The 19002-nt window shown below is 45.3% G+C and overlaps 1 pseudogene; it reads right to left on the bottom strand.

The window, feature by feature from the left end:
* Positions 1 to 174: 174 nt before the first annotated feature.
* LOC103640091 (uncharacterized) overlaps positions 175 to 19002 on the bottom strand; it is a 42290-nt pseudogene continuing 23462 nt past the window's right edge.

Genomic DNA, 19002 nt, shown 5'->3' with positions numbered 1-19002 from the left:
TTTTTCTAAATTTTTGATGTATTTTTTGCTCAAGAGGGGTATTTAGCCCCTTTCTTCCCAAACAACGCCAGGAAAATATATCCGGGAGGGGAGATTCTCTCCGGGAAATAAGGTGACATCTAAAATCCCCTCCAGGGTTAGTTTCCAAGGGATATTTTTCTCTTCACTGCCAAACTAGCCCTCAGCGTCCTTCTCGATCTCCGTGGATTGGTAAGTGGCTGCTGGCATTTCATCCCCAATATCAACATACTCATCCACCTGCTCAGCCACTGTAGTACTCTTCACAGGTTCCTCGCTCTCCTGCAAAAATAATAAATAAACAAACTAGCATCAGCGCCCAATTCATATGTCCACTAGCTGCAACCAAAAACAAACGTGCTGCTCTTATTGTCATTACCGCATCGTCGTTGTCAACCAATGTAGGCACATCGCCCACAGGTGCAGTGTCATCCTCAGCCACAGCAGTACTGGTTACATCAGCAACGCCACCATTGATCATCGCAGCACGCTGGGACTTCTTGAGCGCCTTGTTGAAGTTAGTAACGAAACGATCAAGCTCCCACTGTGTCTCAACATCCATCACATCAATATCAAGCTCGATCTCATCCCCAAGCATCTCCGGGTTGTTGTTCCTCTTGCGCACAATCTGAAGCACATTGTGCATCTTCTCTTCGGGCAGGCTCACCAGCCCCAGCCTGAGCATGTTCTTCTCCTCTAGGCTCATCTCCCTCTTGTTAGGCTCCCTCGCCTTAGGGCTTCCGCATCCTCACATTCCCTGCTCTCGTCTTAGCCTTCGCCTCGACAGGCTCAACTGCCGGCGGAGGTGGCAGCTCAGCCGCCACTGGCCTCGGCGGCTCAAGGCGCTTGTGCTCTTCATCGAAACAAGCGTAACATACTGTTATGCATTTATTAAGTGAAATTTAAATTATAGACGCATCGGTCACCTCAGCCTTAAATTCCACCTAGGCGACCCTTCGTCTTCTGCACCTATGCATCGCACTCGCAGCTCAAGCGTCAATAAAATGCAGGCGGCAGCGAAATCATACTCACACCACAGACCCGCTCGCGGCCTCACCAACGTTTTCGTATGGCTAATGTTTCACAGGCCGTAGCTATGCCGTCCTCCTCCCGCCGCCACGGTGGTCGCCACAGAGCAGAACCTCCTCGCATTCACCAGCGCCCAGCGAGCCGAGGGACTGGACGGCGCTGCCTCAGGACATCCTGATAACCGTCTTCCTTAAGCTTGGGCCCCGCGAGATCATGCTGGGCGCAGAGTTCGTGTGCACGACGTGGCGGCGTGTAGCCGTCGGCGAGGCTCTGCTGTGGCGCCGCATCGACATGGGCATAGACAAAATTTCGGTTTTTCACCCCGCTAGGCGCGCGATGGCGCGTGCCGCGCTAGATCGTAGCGCGGGGCAGTGCGAGGCCTTCTGGGGATCCTGCGACAATGAGATGCTGCTCTATCTTGTGGGAAGGTATGGTCTAGTCCTTTGCCTCTCCATCTCTCGAGTTTGTTTCCATTTTTTTAGTATCATCATTAGCTTGATGAAAGTAGTACTTAGCTTTTCAAATGTATTCAATCGATTGTATAAAATGTCTTTCTGGGTATATCTGAGAGTTCGAAAACTGACTCCCGATCTGATTTTTTAAGCAAAATTACAAAAGAAACTGGTCTCCGATAACTTCCTGTCTTAACATATAATCTTCGCACTTGTGAAAATAAGGGCTAACAACGTATGAAAATATACGCGAGCGCGTTTAAATGCATTTTTTGGAAGCACTAGTTTTAAGAAACATGTTTATAAAAATTGAGGTGTTTACCAACATACTAGTTTTTATCCTAGTTTATAGTAGCTAGCATCTCCTAGCTAAAACCAAATTATTAAAACTGGACCATAAACCATTTTTTCCAAATAAATCAGTTTCTACTGAAGATAAAAACTGGATTCTTAAAAACTGCTACTTTCAAACAGGACCTAAAGGTAGAAAATTTCGGAACTATAATAGATGGTATGAAATTTGTACTACTAGTCATCGTTGTGTTTCTAAGCATTGATAAATGTTCTATTATAAGGTTGAATCGGCTACACTTACTAATTTGTAGAATATATTATATTTTGGATAATTTCTTGTGTGCAGTGGTTTATGGTGTGTTTAGGAACACAGTTTTCTACAGTATTGGAACAATACTCAGTATTTCATAATACCATGGTATTGTAAACTGAGCTTATGTCATAATTTGTATACCGTATTTATTTTAATATTTTGGTTTTGAAAACCTGTGTTCCCAAACACCCCCTTACAGTTTTGAGTTATGATATTATGGTCTCGTACAAATAATATCCATAATGTTCTAGCCTAAATAGTCTAGCTGCTTATTCTGAAAGCACTATTAATACTTTTGTTGACTATATAGGCTGCTAATTTATAGCGTTGCTTATTACAGAGCACCCTGTTTGAAAAGCCTCCGTCTCTCAACTTTCGATGGCAGCAGCCAAGTCCTTGTTGCATTGCTTAAGGAACACCCTCTCGAGGATCTTGAAGTATCTCTTTCGTCGCCTATCTTTAGCACCCAGGCTTTCTTGGAATATGTGTTTCAAGCTTGCCCCCTTCTCAGGAAACTCAGAATCAGGTTCTGCACTGGTGAATATTATTATGGTGATGACTGGATGAGGAACGAGATTATAGGTACATTCACAAGAATGTCTGTGCTACGCTTCTTAGATTTGTTGTTCTATAACCTCACTGCTGAAGGATTGACAGACTTACTTGATCACTGCCCTGTACTCGAAGATCTCTACATTACAGGTTGTTTTTATGGTATAATGGATGCAGAGCTATATGCAAAATGTTTGAAAGTGAAGAAACTGACCCTTCCATATAGCTATGACCAAGCAGAGTATTATTGGGACAAGTATAATGAACACGGCAGTGATGATGAATTTTAGAGAATTGATCATGGTGGAAGAGATGGCCTTGATTATAATAGCTGGGAGATTCCTTGCAACTAAATGGCTGTGCCATCTGTCATCAAGTTTTATATACATGAACTTGCCACTACTTGGGATGATCTTAAATGCACTGTATCCTTTTGCAAATGTATGTCGTCAGTTATGCATGGATGTTAATGCTAGATTTAAGTATTTTCACTTTTTCAGTGTGGTGCTAGATGTATTTATATGGGTTCAAATCTTGTTGCCACAATTAACATCCACAGCGCAAGTGCTTAAGCCGCCATTGCACCTGCACGGCTGTTTTCGTGCCTGACAGCACCATTGCGTTTTGGCGCAATTTTGCTGGCGCGTAATGGCTGTTTCCCGTCCTGCCCTCAGCCAATATGCAGACTTGCTGATCTGCATCTGCTCCACTCTCATGCTCGGCTGTGTATCTTAGTATCGTAATAAAACGACTCATCATTCCCCTACCTACAAGTTGCCCACCCTGATTATTGTATACTAGCACATCATGCGTGCCTTGCTCGCGTCGTCTTCAGCTATTCTTAGTTTCATTCTTATTAAATGACATACTACAAACGTTAACATGATATGACATGTAATTTAATGAAGAGAGATTTAAGAGAATAGGAGATGAAAGAGTTTCATGGAGATTAAACTCTAGATTACACTACAGTACAAACATGATTTTTTGGTAGGAAATTAAGTGGCCCAAAATATAATAGATGGCGTCAAATTTTCCATGTTAGCGTTATAGCATAAGTAGAGAAGGCATAACACAAATAGTGGCATGTTTTTGACATTTTAATCAAAACACTAGAAACATATGTTCGTACGAACTTGGAACATAATCAAGTAACGTGAGGCAAATTGACCAAACACTATTTTTCCTAAGGACGCTGAGATTGAGGTGCATGTGGATTGATGAATATTATAACGTTCAATCAAATTAACACTATTAAGAAATTGAAGATGGCACAGCGACCGAAGGAAAGCATTCATGTTTCTTCATTGGTGATAATAGTTGTTGCTGGATCTGGTCATGGACTCCTGTGATCCACTCAAAACTCTAGAAAAAGCTAAGCCAATATAACACATCAGATTTAAAAGTCCACATGCCACCAATCAGATTTTATTCAGAGGTGAGCAACAACGACTGCTTGTTTAGTTGGGCAACTCCGGTAGTCTCAAACTCTCTTGCTCCATTCGTTCTGAATTTGCTATCTATGGGTCTCAGAAAAAGATGCAATCTTAGGATGGGTGGATGGATGGATGTGTGGATACTGTTCCAAGTACCAACCATGGGCGAGTTTATCGACCTCGACGATGAACACGTAGACGGCCCTAGAGCTGTCTTTGACGTTGGCCATTTCCTCCAGCATGCCACGGATAGAGGAAGAAGAGGCCACGTCGCGCCTGTTCATCGCATCTTCGCATCACGTCGGATGGCTGAATGGGTGCGTCGGTACTGTGCCAAATACCAACCTTAGGGGCAAGCTTGTTGACCTCGGCTATGAACGCGGAGGCGGTACTGGAGAGATCTTTGATGTCGGCCATGTCCTCCAGTATACCATGGAAAGAGGAGGAAGATGTCGTCGTGCTGCCTGCCATTCAACAATTGTTCCCTACCGCAACAATATCTGCTTTGGATCATCTAAAAAATCACGTTGCCATTTCTTGAGGGCCGTTCCAATAGTTCACCAGGTAATGAAATCCTTATACTGACTGACGAACATGTGGCTTCCAAGCCGCACCACCCTAGCTATGGTTTTAGTGGCGAGGTTAGGGTAGATTTCGAGGGGATTTCCTAGAATACGATTCTCCGTCACACAGCCGCCAGTACAAACACGAAGCCATGTATTTGGCATGTATTGGTATGGTAGACTGTACCTAGGAAACATTAGCCTCAATAGAAAAAGTTTGTGGTAAACAAAGTTCAATGTCTCCACTCCAAGAAAGACAGAACATTATAAGAAAATTATCCTAAATTCTTAAAGTGTATACATTGTTCTTTGTTTACTACAAACTTTTTCTATTGAGGCTGATGCTGCTGAGGAGCCTTTTCCTTTGTATGTACGGGAGAATTGGTATTGACATTAAAATTTCTTTTCTTATTATCATTAACATAGTGGAGAGTGCCACCATTGGCGACTTTCATTCTCTCCTTTTGCACAACATACCCTTACAACGATCAATATCCCACTTCTCGGGTTGAATGTTGTAGTTGACAAAGGTGTCAAACTCTTTTGGCAATGAAGCAAAAATCAAATGGACCAGGAATGCATCCTTAACATGCAGATTCATTGGTTTAAGCTTTGAGTTCATATGACTCATCTTTAGTATGTACTCTCTTATGCCAGTTGCATTGCCTCCTCTAGAATACCTCTCTGTCATCATCTGCTTTATAAGCTAAATTACATGTCTTTCAAGAGCCATAGAACGGACCCTTAATTCTATCGAGGTATTCTGTGACCGTCTCACACAATAGAAGCCTCATGGTAAAGAATGGTGAGAACATTATTATGTTTATTAATGAAACCTTGTATGTACAATATTCAAAATCTACTTGGTGGATTGACTCTGGTGCAACTGTCCATGTTGCTAATTCTTTACAGGGATTCTGTTCGACGGGGGCTATGCAATCACTACAGGAAACACCTAAATTTTCGTGGGCCAAAAACCCACGAAAATAAGCGTAAACCGACGAAAATAGGCAACTATTTCCGTCGGCACCGGTGAAAACGACCTATTTTCGTCGGCTTCCCCAAGGCCGACAAAATTAGGCTGGGTATTTACGTCGGCCTCGGTGACTGACGAAAATAGGAACTTTATTTTCGTCGGCCCCTGTGGCCCACGAAAATAGCTGGCGCCTGCATTTATTTTCGTCGGCCTTCGAACAGGCCCACGAAAATGCATGATACCCCCCCAAAACAGATTTTTCTGCACCTTTTAATTCACAGCAAAATAAACATATACACAATCACATATACAGATTTCACAAGCAATACAGTTTTCACAAACAACATTCACAAGCAATTACATAATTGTTTCAAACATATTCCATACATAGTCCATATATAGTCCATACATAGTTTCAATAGCATAATCACATCCATAATAAAGTCTATACATATCCATACATAGTCCATAAACAAAGTCACTACTCACTCCTGCGGGCTGTGGGAGTTTTGGCCACTCCCTCCTCCGCCACCAGGAAGGTGGCCACTCCCTCCAGAACCATGAACGAGGAAGTCTTGGACGTTGGCAGCACCCTCCGATCCCTGAGCATGTGACACTTAACCCTGCAATTCATCAATTATTCAAATAAGGTTGTGTTTTGCTATCCCTATACCTATACATTGCTATGTTTGTTCACTATTTGCATAAAACTAAACATGGAACGTCACCTGTGATCCATGGTGATGAGGAGGCTGTGCATGCATCCACGGGAAAAGCCACCTCTTTCTCCACAAACAATGTCTTTGTCATTTGATCCAGGAGCCTTCCGTTAGATAGGAACAGCTTTGCTAAATACTGAGAACTCTCGGATAGAGTATTAGAATGAAAAGACCATTAATTATATAAGGAAGAGCCCAGGGTTCTAGCCCATTCCCATTCCTAAATCAATAATTCGTAGTGCTTTTGCCTTTCTTGCGTACTCCTGGTGAACCAGTTGCTAGCCATATGTTTAGGAGCCTTTTTTCTCCAGGTACTGGTACTAAGCCGCTTTGCCATCTCTTCATCTTCATCTGCAAAGAATTCTCGACATGAAAACACAGAGACAAAGGCCTGATCTTTGAATAGGAAAAAGAATGGATCCGAAGGTCCCAAATCAATTGGCTTATTCGAAAAAAGCCTTCTTCTTTGAAAGATATATCTCGTGTCTGGTACTGCATTGTTCCACTCTGCAAGAAGTCCGAATCAGTCTCTTGCACCTGTTGTGCTAGCCACCCCTGAGGTGGTGGCACCCACCCCGTCGGTGGCGGTGCCATCCACGCTTGAAATGGCTGAAAGCCCGCCGGTGGCTGGGCGATCGGTGGCACCCATCCCGGGACAGGCTGCGATCCTTGGGGTGGTGGAGTCGTCCAAGTGCCTGGAGGTGCCTGTGTCCACCCAACACCGGTCCACAGTGGCTGCGACGCTGGAGCTTGTCCTGGCCACTGTCCCCATCCTTGTGCCTGTGAGCCATTTTTCATAATAAAAAAAGAGTTGCTATGGAATTGAAGTGTTCAGATAGTGTTACCTGGGGAGGGCGAAAAGCGGTCAAGTTCATATCAGGGCCGAGTCGAGTAGTCATTTCCTGCAAATGGATGAAACGTTAGAATCGCAACATTATACTTTGAATTCAATGACACGTGATGAGATAGACGAATTACCTGAAAATAAGAAGCCATATCTGTCCGACCTGCTCCTGCGCTGCTCGAGCCTGCTCCTGTGCTGCTCGAGCCTGCACCTGTGCTGCCCGAGTCTCCTCCTCCAGCTGAGCCTCTCGAGCAGACCTGGAGGAGCGAGAACTCCCTGCCGAAGACGATGCCTTCCCTTGACCTATTGTCCTGTTATACTCCACAACGCCGGTGCCAAACGCAAACCTGCATGATACACATAGTTTAGCCATTAAGTGGACACATTCTTGTTAATGAAATTGTCGAATCAAACACAAACACCTCACCTACCATGCTTTCTACCCCCACCACTGTGGTACAACGCCGAGGCATCTAAGTCTGAATGCATCCAGTCAAAGTCAGGCCCATGGAGTTGAGTCATTTCCTCTCCATATGCATACTGCAAAGAAAGTTATAGTTGGAGTTAGACACAAAACATGCAATTTATACCGTAAATACAAACTTGTTTACCATTTTCTCCCTTGCCGCCTCGCTGCATAGCACATCAGGGTTCGCCGGATCAGGGCCACGGTGACCACGGACGTAAACCTCCATAAAACTTGGAGCAACTCCACTTTCAGCTTCCTGCATAAAAAAGAAGAGTTAAACCATAGAATTTTCATAGATGTAACATACAAGTTTGATTTATATACTTACCATGCGGCGGCGTGTGGTACCATGGTGTCCATCGGCGCCGTACCTGTGCCCCGGTCCTTCAGTGCCACGGTTGGCACGGTGCTTCTGGGACTCTGCAATCCACTCAGGCGACACCCATCTCTTAGCCAACCACCTCCAAGCTTCCATGTCCTTCGCAAGCCAATCCACAACGCTCTCCAGGTACTGCTCCTCTATGAGGTAGATCTCATTGGCCCCTAATGATTTGCTCATGTTCTGCCCCTTTATCTTCTTGTAGTAGTAGTTGACGGCCACGATGCGAGCATTGTACATGGCATCCTTGATGACCTTATCAGCGCACTTCCGAAAGTGCCTCTTCACACGTGCCCACTGAGCCTGATCCTCCTCGATCTCATTCGGCAATTGGAACCTCCCCTACATATCAACGGAGAAGTTAAGTTAAAGTAAGATTAGGAGAAGCAATAATTCAGTGAATTGCTTATATACGAAAGTAAACTCACCCAGAACTCGTCCCACACAGCCACCTGACAAGTCCTTCGTTTTTGTTCCGAAGTTCCCCCTCCGCTACTGCTTTCCCCTGACTCCCCTGGCTGGACATAGTCCTTCAGACCCCAGTCGGCCCACTGCATAGCCGCGAACCTCTCGCCATTGAGCTCCACCATGCCAGGGTAGTAGAAGCGACAGAGGCTACCCAACACCGCGTTCACCTTGGGACGTCTGCCTGTACCATCCCAAGTCAAGTCTTCCCATGACCTACAAACATTAATAAAACAAGTAAACCAGTGCAATCATGTTCACATTAAAAAATTAACACAATAGAAATAAGCCCCACCATTCTCCATGCAGCCGGATGAGCCTCCTCTCGGCAGGTCTCGGAGCAAGCGCATTGCTCTTCTTATACCTAAGTATACAAGTAAATTCAATATGATGAAATGATTAAAAACTAATATGATTAAAAACTAATATCAATGAAACTAATATGCATAATAATACCTGAAGGACGTAGAACCATCTGACGCGTCGCCCGCGCTGCCTGCCCCCATAGGGTCAACCTCCTCATCCTGCACATGAGCCTCCTGCTCACCCTCCTCACCCTGCACATGAGCATCCTGCTGAGGAGCCTCCTGCTCACCCTCCTCACCCTGCACTTCGTCTAGACAGTCGAGAAGTTGCTGCTGCCTCTGTCGGCTCTGTGAGGTGCCCTGAAAAAGCCCACTGCCCGAGCTGTCCTCGCTGGCCACGCTGCCCCCACTCCTCCTCGATCTCCTATGCTTGAACATGTTCAACTGTAGATAAATTAATGTCAAACCACAGTATATGAAACAAATAATATGAAAATTGCAATACATAGCTTAATTGATTAACTAAAAGAAACATACTAATCAAAAGTCATCCGCATCCGATGATGCTTCTTCGGCTCGTTGTTTATTCATACGCTCTTGATTTCGTTGGATCCTTACTGATCTTCTAACGACGACAGGTCGTTTATGCTTTGACGTAGGTTCTTCAATTAAGTCGCTTGAATTGCTACAGAGATTTTCAAGGCCTTCTCCATTGGTCACATGGAATCGGTGAGCTATGTCTTGATTCGACGCCGCTTCTGGTTGAAAAACAGCATCATCGTTGTCCCTGCTCGTACTCACGTAGTCAGCACTCTCTGGAGCGACGACTTGTGGGTTGACTTTGATTGCAACCCACCAAGCCCTAAGACTTGGGTGAGGATATGGCAGGTAGTACACCTGTTTTGCCTGATTTGCAAGGACAACATCGCTCATACTGCTCGGAATCCTAGAGCTATGCTTCACCTCGACATTACCATACTTGTCGACACGAGTCCCACTATTAGCATCAAACTAGTCGCACTCGAAAAACACGACTTTAAGTTCCTTAGGGCCATCGAAAATCAACTCTACAATGTTTTGAAGAACACCGTAATAGTCCACTACTTTGTCATCGTCAACATATGAACTTGCCAACACACCACTATTGGTGGTGGCTGCCAATGGTCGACTCTTCTCCAATTTCGCGGTTCGGAAGTGATATCCATTTACATCATAGCGAGTATAGTTCTGGACGGTGCACAAAGTTTTTGGAAACCTATACAAGGAATTAGTATATGCATTATATCTTCCAAGTCCAAAATTGAGAGAACGACAATTACTAAAATAATTACGAAACCACTGCACGAAGTTTGGGCCACCTTTCAACCCATCACGTCGAAGATTTTCTAATTGGATGGCCGTAGGTTTACTAGTAGATTTCCAACATTCTTCATCAAACATGCTGGACATATAGAAACATGGAGATTACACACTATAGAAATTATGAGATGAGAAAATAGACGTAGCTATGAGGAAAACTTACTCGAACGCCTCCTGTGTGCTGTCAATATTGCTATACATATATAGCATTAGCGTGTTCAAATCTGATGCTTCAATGTGACGTACACTCCCTTTTCCAACTGCTTTACCCGGATTCACAAAAAATTGAAGGGTGCTTTGGGGTGATTTATTTTCGACATGAAGTCGCACTGAAGGCACAAACACATTGTTGGCTCGAGCGAAATACCTGGTTGAGAATTGAGATATCTCCTTAAGGGCAAAAGCCTCCGCAATACACCCTTCGACTCTAGCCTTGTTGCGAACAGACGCCCTGAGCTTTTTCAACGCCCTTTCTATATGATACATCCACCTGAATTGCACTGGTCTGCCTACCAAAGCTTCCCAAGCCAAATGCACAATTAGATGTTGCATCACATTGAAGAATCCTGGTGGGAAAACCTTTTCAAATTTACAAATAAGAATTGGAATTTCTTTCTCAAATTTCTGCATCAACCTCTTCGATACCGTCTTTGCGCATACTTCCCTATAGAAGTAACTCAGCTCTGCAAATATGGTCCAAAGCTCATCTTTAAAATAGCCTCGAAACATCACGGGCATCAGCCTCTCCATAATAATATGGTAGTCATGGCTTTTCAAACCGATCAATTAATTTACCGGTCTTCAGATTGACTGCCTGTTTCAGATTTGCCGCATATCGATCTGGAAATTTCAGATTCTTCAACCACTTAAATATTTCTTTCCTTTCATCCGGCTTGAGGCAGTAATCAGCTCGCGGCCTACTCTCATGCCCTTTATCGCTTACTTTCAACTCGAGCATCGACCTCTTACAAATTTCAGCCATGTCTTTTCTTGCCTTCATATTATCTTTCGTTTTATCAGTCACATCAAAACATGTGCTTATGATGCTTTCAGCAACGTTACGCTCTTGGTGCATCAAGTCTACGTTGTGCGGCATGATCAAGGCTTTTGCAAACGGAAGCTCCCATATTGATGAAATATGGGTCCAGTTGTGGTCCTCCCCGTAGCCTTGGAACCTATCATTTTCTCCTTGCTTCAGACAAGCATGCCATGCCATTATCTGCGGTGCAGTTTGCCTCTTTGGTGGCCCATTTCTGATTTTGGCTCCACTTCTGAATGCAGTAAGTGAACTCCTGAAATCATGCTTGAATGGAGTCCAACGTCGATGAGCATCAAAGAATGACACTTTCCCACCATGCTTCAATCTGAATGCATCCGTATCATTCATACATATGGGATAGCACAACCGACCATGAACACACTATCCAGACCAATCTCCATACGCCAACAGATCATGCACTGGCCACAAATAAGCAACGCGCATGGTAAACTCCTTTTCAGTATGGTTGTCATAAGCCTTCACACCTCTACCACAATTGTTTCAGCTCTTCAATTAAAGGGCGAACAAACATATTCAGCTTTGGCCTTGGATGCTCGGGGCCTAGGATGACTAGTGCAAGGAACATGAACTCTTCTTTATTGACCAACTCATGAGGAAGATTATATGGCACAATGAAGACAGGCCAACATGAGTAAGGGCTTGCACTGCTATTGAAAGGTGTGAATCCGTCCGTCGATAGACCTAGCCGTACACTCCTAGGGTCGTTTGCAAATTCGGGATCAAACTCGTCAAATGCCTTCCACGCATCACCGTCCGACGGATGGACCATTATGTCTGGATCAGTGATGAGACGTACACCATTCTTTGGCCACGTCATATGCAGAGCTATTTTCTTGTTGAGGAACAACCTTGAAAGCCGAGGAATGATGGGCAACCGACGAAGTTGCTTAGCTGCGACCTTCGTAACTACCAATTCACCCTCATCATTTGTCACCTCGACATATCTAGAAGCTTCGCAATGCTTACGACGGTCCAGCTTGTCATCCTCCTCAAAGAATAGCATGCAATTGTTGGGACACACGTCGATCTTCTCATATGTCAACCCAAGACCAGCCAACATCTTCTTTGCGAAGTACATATTCTTTGGCAACTTATGATTCTCCGGGAGAACCTCGCCCATCACTTGGACGATGTCGTTGTAAGCACTATTTGAAATGTTGTGCTTCGACTTTATCGCCATTAGTCTTGTGAGAGTCCCAAGAACTGACATCTGAGTGTAACACCTCAGGTGTTACCATGGCTAGAGCACACCTTGGAACTAAGGACTGTGATCACATGTGGTAAAAACTTAAGGTGAACATAAGAACCTTGGAGACCATGTGTTAACCAAGATTTCTAATGACCTAAGAAGTATCACTCAAACCTTTGTGCACTTACTACCTTGGGCAAGAGGAGGGAGAAACCCTAGACCTCTCTTGAACCCTATCTCCCAAAGCCATGGTTAAGAGGGGGGGGAGAGAGTGAGCATATGTGCAAACCATGAGTAATCTTTAACCAAACTTTAAGTAACCTTATAACCAGCAATTGTGGGAAGGAAATATTGCAAAAAGACCCCTGGAGAGACCCCAAATCCATTCCTTAAGTGGAGAGAGAGCTAGAGCTCTCTAATTCTCTCTAAGTTAAAAACTACACCTACACTAAAGATCAACCGTGTTCACCTCGAAGCTGGCACCAAAACCACCTAAGTTCTATACCAAAAATGTGGCATACCACCTAGGGCACCCGTTGGAAAAAGCTGAGCCCGAGACCTTGACGTTTGACATGCCTTGGCATGGTTTTTGTCGCGAGGTGGGCAGAGTGACATACCTGATTTGGCGACCGAAGATCTCCCTACCTAGGCCATATCTGCCATGGCAACTCACGGATGAGAAACAGCCCTAGGTGCCAGGAAATGACTCGCGCCAGATTTTTGCCAAGATTCGCACGTTTGCGACTTGGGTGAGCTGTGGAGCACGGGTAGAAGAAAAGCTCCACGTGTTTGACGCGCTCTGTGTGCGCCAGAGCACGCCCGCGCGCGCCCCGCGTCGCGCCAACGGCCAGCCGACGCCATGGCCCGCGCCCGCGCCTATAAAGCCCACTCAGGCGTCGACCACACTCTTCCGCGCACGCTCAAACCTCACTGGAGCTCAGCTCACCGTCGTTTGCCCGTGCACGGCGTGTCCGCGGCCACCCGAGCCCCTGCCGCCGTAGACCGGCCAGCCCAGCCTTTCCCGACCCTGTCCAACCCTCGGAGACGAGTGAGCACACCTCAGTGAAGCTCCCCGAGCGAGGAATCGAAGCCTGCTTCGTCGGAGAGGCCAGTCCACGGTCGCCGGAGTTCACAACCCCGCCGGAGTGCGTGGACCGGGTAATCCACTGAACCAATTTCCGATTCCTTGTGCACACAGTCTCTACGTCACCCCGTGAAGCTCACCGTGCCCTTGGATTGAACCAGATCACCGTGATTTGGCCGGCACACCCGCTGCCGACGAGGACACCCGCCTGCGCACGTGGACCGAGCGATTCCGGCCATCCCCGCCGTCGAACGGTACATCGCTGTGACCGCCAGAGCCTCCCCGAGCCAACCCCACCCCTCGCCGGACCTATCTCGCCGTCGGTAAGCCACGCCACCCTTTTCTATCTTGCGGGTACTATTTAAACCTAGGGAGGGACCGTGGGGGAGAAGGAGAGAAGTCTAGGGGGTTTTGTGAAATGTCAGTGACTCAAATGAATAGTAGCGCGGGGGTATAACTGAGAGAGTTAGTTTGGTAATACCCCAGGGTCCTCGGTGTAAACTGCTTTTCCAGGAAACCTTTATTAAATCTGTTTTTAAATTTGAACAGAAACTTTAATAATTCATAACTTCTGTTTAGTTCATCCAAATTTGGTCAAACCAATTTTGTCAGACTTTAAATAATGTAAACTGCTTAGGAAAAATATAAAACCCTTATGTACTACAGAAAACTATAAGGTTCTGATTTAATTGTTATTTTGACCAAAAGCTAAATAATAGGGATAAAAATAGTTGCACTATTTGACTAGGGTTAGAAAAATTTGGAGAAGTTTATATCCACCTATTGACCTGTTTAAAAATGCTAAACCTCTCTGTCCAACCCATCAAGTTAGTTTTTGCCATTTAATTTACAATATGCTTAAGGTTAAGAAAAATAGAAAAGGTGATTTAAATAATGAACCAGAGGGCACCCCTATTTTTGTTAGAGTACTTATTCAATGTAGTTTACTAGAAAAATCTATTATACCCTGGTTTAGTATGAAATAAGTAGGATCCCTTTTATTTTAAGAAAACAAGGAAAACTTAGAAAAACCCTACAAAAATAACCCCAAGGTGAAAACACCCCAACCCTTGGGATAATTAATATTTTGTTATTAAGAGCTTAGAAAAAAAATATGAAATCTGCTGTTTGACATTTTTCAAATAACAATGTAGTAGAAAGTGCCTTTTTGGCATTTAACTTTAGAAAATCACAACTCAATGACCATCCCTTAACTTTCTGTGATTTTTGGCACATAAGCCTATTATTACTGTTAGATGCCAACAAAAATAACCCTTAGGACAGAACTCACCTCTAATTAAGAGATGTAGTGCAAAGTGGCCCATTTTACACAAACATTTGCTATTTTTGTCTAAGGCATAGCCTTTTATTTTAAACCTCAAATTCCTAGAACAGGCTATAATGACCAATGGCAACCCACTGTAATTTTTATAAAATTTTTGGAAAATATTAAACCCCTGTCGTAGTTCAAACCTACACTAGAAACCATAAGAAGAAAATAAAGAAAGGGAAAAATGAATAATAGGAAATTAGTGTCATCCTAAAACTCTTTATAACTTGTCCACTGAAATATATAAAGGCAATACCAATTCTTTATGCCTATACCTAGCAAAACCTAAACCTAGAAGTGATAAGCATAAACCATTAAAAGCCACGTATGACGCAGAAACCCTAAATTGCTCATTAACTTAGTTTTTCTTCTCTTAGCATAATGTTATTAAATCCTGCATAATCATGACATACATGTTCATTGCATTTCGATAGACTGTAACCTTGCGGACGGAGAGTACGTCCTCGTGCCGGAGCAAGGAGCTGCTCAGGAGGTAGCCCCAGATCCAGCACCAGAGCCTGCACCAGAGGACCTGCCTGCCACTGCTTTGGAAGGCAAACCCCGGTTTTATGCATAACCTGTTATTTATGCTATTTTACTATACTTAATGGTTGTAGGATTGAATGTGCACTTAAGTGTAGGAGTTGACTGAAACCCTAGTTGCATGATCTCAGGAATCCTTTTGAAATGGATACTAGTATGCTAGGTCGAGTAGTTGCTTTATTTAATTAGGATCTCGATAGAAGACGAGTGATTTTTCTAGCACTCGCGCGAGATCAGGAATTGGTTGTACCCACTTTCATACTATCATGATACTAGTTTGTGGACAACAATCCATGGGGATTGGTTGTCTACGAGATGGGAAATTGGAATAAGGATTAACGTGCGGATACCTGTGTCAAGCGTTTGAACGTACTAAACACATACCGAGAAATATGGTAAATCGGTAAGCCTAGTACTTGAGTGAACCTGCCCGCAGACTTTACCCCTCACGCGACCTGAGACGTGGTCTCCCATTCCGGTTATGGTGGGTACAAGTGTGGTCACTGCACGACGGCAGTCGGGGTCAGTGAGGCATTTTACACCAAGGCGGTGAGCCCTGATCTGTTGCCAGGGGATCGATGGGGACGGTTGATGTGTGTGGGGACGGAGTGCCTCGCCACGTCGTGTGCTTAGGTTTACCTTGCAAGGATAAAAACTCGATTCGAATCGTCTGCTTCTCGCAGCTAATGAGACTGCTTGATCCATTGTACTGCATTGAGTAACAAGTGGAAATATGATGAGTTGATATAAGATGTTGATTGCTAATAATGTTTGCTACTATGTATGAGTAGATAGTACACATTTAGCCTTAAGAGAGTCACACTTAAATTGGCAAAGTTAAAACTTGACTTAGAAACTCAGCTAGTGCTTTTGGCAACCAAACCCCACAACCAAACAGCTGCATGTCTAGAGGTAGAGGAGTAGACTCCTCACACCGGGTAAGTCTAGCTGAGTATTAGTATACTCAGCCTTGCTTGTGGCATAATTTTTCAGGCTCTCTGGAGGACATGGTTGCTGGAGTGACTTGGCCGTCCATCTTGCCACCGGGTTGGACTGTCGAGTGGGACCCCACCTCGGCTGAGGAGGAGCATGAGGAGTGATGGGACAGGCTTCCCCATCTCTCTGTTTATTTACCATTAGTTTTATTCCGCTGCACTTCAAACAATGATGACTACTTTTGCAAAACTCCGATGGTGATGTAATAATTTAATACTCTTACATGCATGGTTTTGTGCTTTATTGTATTTGCTCTGTGACTCACCATCGAGTGAGATTGTGGTACTTGATCCTGTCAGTGGCCGTGTCGGACTAGATCCGAGGGATTGATGGGTTATTCCCATTTAAGTGTGGTCTAGCCTCTGAGGCAGGGCTTAGGCACTTAAGTCGGAATAATTCAGGCAGTTCCGCCACACTGAGTGTGCTCATGCAGTCTCTCTTCTCCCGTGGCGAGTAGCCGGAAGAATTCCTGAGCATCGCGTGGAAGCTGTCACGGCTCCTCAGCGTTCATTTCAACCTCCCTACCAAGATCATGCAACATGTCATCCATCCTATCATAATCGTCATCAAGTTACACCTCCGCGTCAACGTGTCTAATAGACTCTCCATGCCGGTACCATACAAGGTAGTTCGGCATAAACCCACTTTTGCAAAGGTGTTTCTCCATTTCTTCCTTCTTCTGAGGCCACTTATTCTCGCAGCGATTGCAAGGACACTTCACTAGACGACCAGTTGCATCTTTGAAAGCGTGCTCAAGAAAAGCCTTTGTTACAACCATCCATTCATTCGAATGTGCCCCATCCTTTCTCCACCCGTCATACATCACCCTCCGATCACCGTCCATTTCAAAGGCTAATTAAACAAAAGACAAATAACATTCACATTAAGTGTACTGCAATAGCAATGAGATTAAAAATCCCAGTTAACAAGAGCATAACCAGATTCACATTGAGGATTAGACAAAGGATGCAACGACACAACCATAAGACAGAAGTGCCCTATACGCCGGTACAGAGCTAACTATTAGGCATGGAACTGAGCAGTTTCTTGCGAGGCTCGTATAATACGCCCATTTCAAGTGATGTGCAAGCCTGTTACGACACTACCATCACATATATAGGAGTAGAACAGTAGAACATTCGTAAGCCATGTTGCTCCAGGAATTAAAATCAATGGGGCACTGGTGGCACTCATAACCTCATATATCACATCGGTTAGCCATCCAAAAGGAATTCAGAAAATTCTCCAAACAACATGACCAAAGCATCAAATGTGGTGTGATAACAATCTTAGGACAACATGGTAGCGCATTTTACAAACAAAATACGACGCCGCCGTGACTGCACTTTGCAGAACTAGTCGACAAAATTGTGCTGTTAGCCTAGAAACGTGGCTAAGCGTACTGAAACCCACGGTCCTAGGAGGAGGTTCCAGAGCACACAACATCTAGAACCGCGTGCACGGTCGTCGACCTCCCCCCACCTAGTCAGTAACAGAATCGCCGCAACGGCACACAGAAATCCAACAGTTAGGTGTTGGGGCGAAGGTGAAGACGCTACCCTTCGCTCGATGCCTTCACCAATCTCGCTGCACCAACGGAGGCGAACTGACCGGCAGTTTCCACCCTTCGTCCAACACGCTGCAAGACGAAGGCCTACGACGAGGTCGCCCCGTCCCGCGTCCTTGTCCAACACGAAGGCCCACATGGAATTCCGCCCATTGTAACAGGCCCCGCGCGGCTGAGTGTATTACGGGCCCGATTTGTAAAGGCTTTTCTGTAATCACAGTCTGTAACCCCACTTTATGGGAATATTCCGGGGATGACCTAGGTGCCTGAGGGCACATGCGTCCTTAATCCAAGACGCTGGGCACTCAGGCACCTATAAATACCCTCGCACAGTGCCCTTGAGAGGCTAGATTAACAGAGCAATTGCCATCTCGATCTAAAACCTTGTTCGTACTCCACTTACTCCCCCGTTGGATCATCTTGCCCTGGAGAGCAAGTTCCAACATTTGGCGCCCACCATGCGTGCTACGAAAAAACCACCTGCGATGGCACCCAAGAGAGCTAGCTCGAAGGCAGCCCCATCCGTTGATGAAGCAGCGAAGGCAGCGCTGCTAGCCGAGAAAAAGGGCAAGGCCCCTGTCGACACCACCCACCAAGAAGCTTGCGAAGACGACGCACTCAGCAAGAGATAGCGCAATGATCAGCCAACCCCCGAAGGCACCGCTCGTACCTGCAACTCCGGAGGACAACCGCAAGCACCCCCAGGCTTCGCTCCACTAGAGGGCGAGGACGCCACAGAGGATGGCGAAGTCATCGGGGTTTCACCAGAAGAACAGCTGCAACTGCGGGCCCTGCGCATCAAGAACCGCAACCTCCAGAAGCAGAAAGAGATCCTCGAGGCCAAGCGCCAACGTGTCTCTATGCAGGCCAAGGTGCGCCAGATGATACGTGATGAGGAGAAGAGGGCTTAGGAGCTTGAGCAAGAAATTGCGCTCATGCAGCGCGAAGGCCAACTTGATCTGCAACATGACCCACCCCTCCAACAGCGTGCGCCAATCATTGACCCGTTCATCCCTCAGCGCGGACCCGTCATCCCGCACGCCACAACATTCCAAGGTGT

This window comes from Zea mays, chromosome 9, assembly GCF_902167145.1.
Source record: "Zea mays cultivar B73 chromosome 9, Zm-B73-REFERENCE-NAM-5.0, whole genome shotgun sequence".
Taxonomy (NCBI): Eukaryota; Viridiplantae; Streptophyta; class Magnoliopsida; order Poales; family Poaceae; genus Zea; species Zea mays.
The sequence above is the reverse complement of the archived record's forward strand: the minus strand, read 5'-3'. Positions and strand labels throughout refer to the sequence as shown.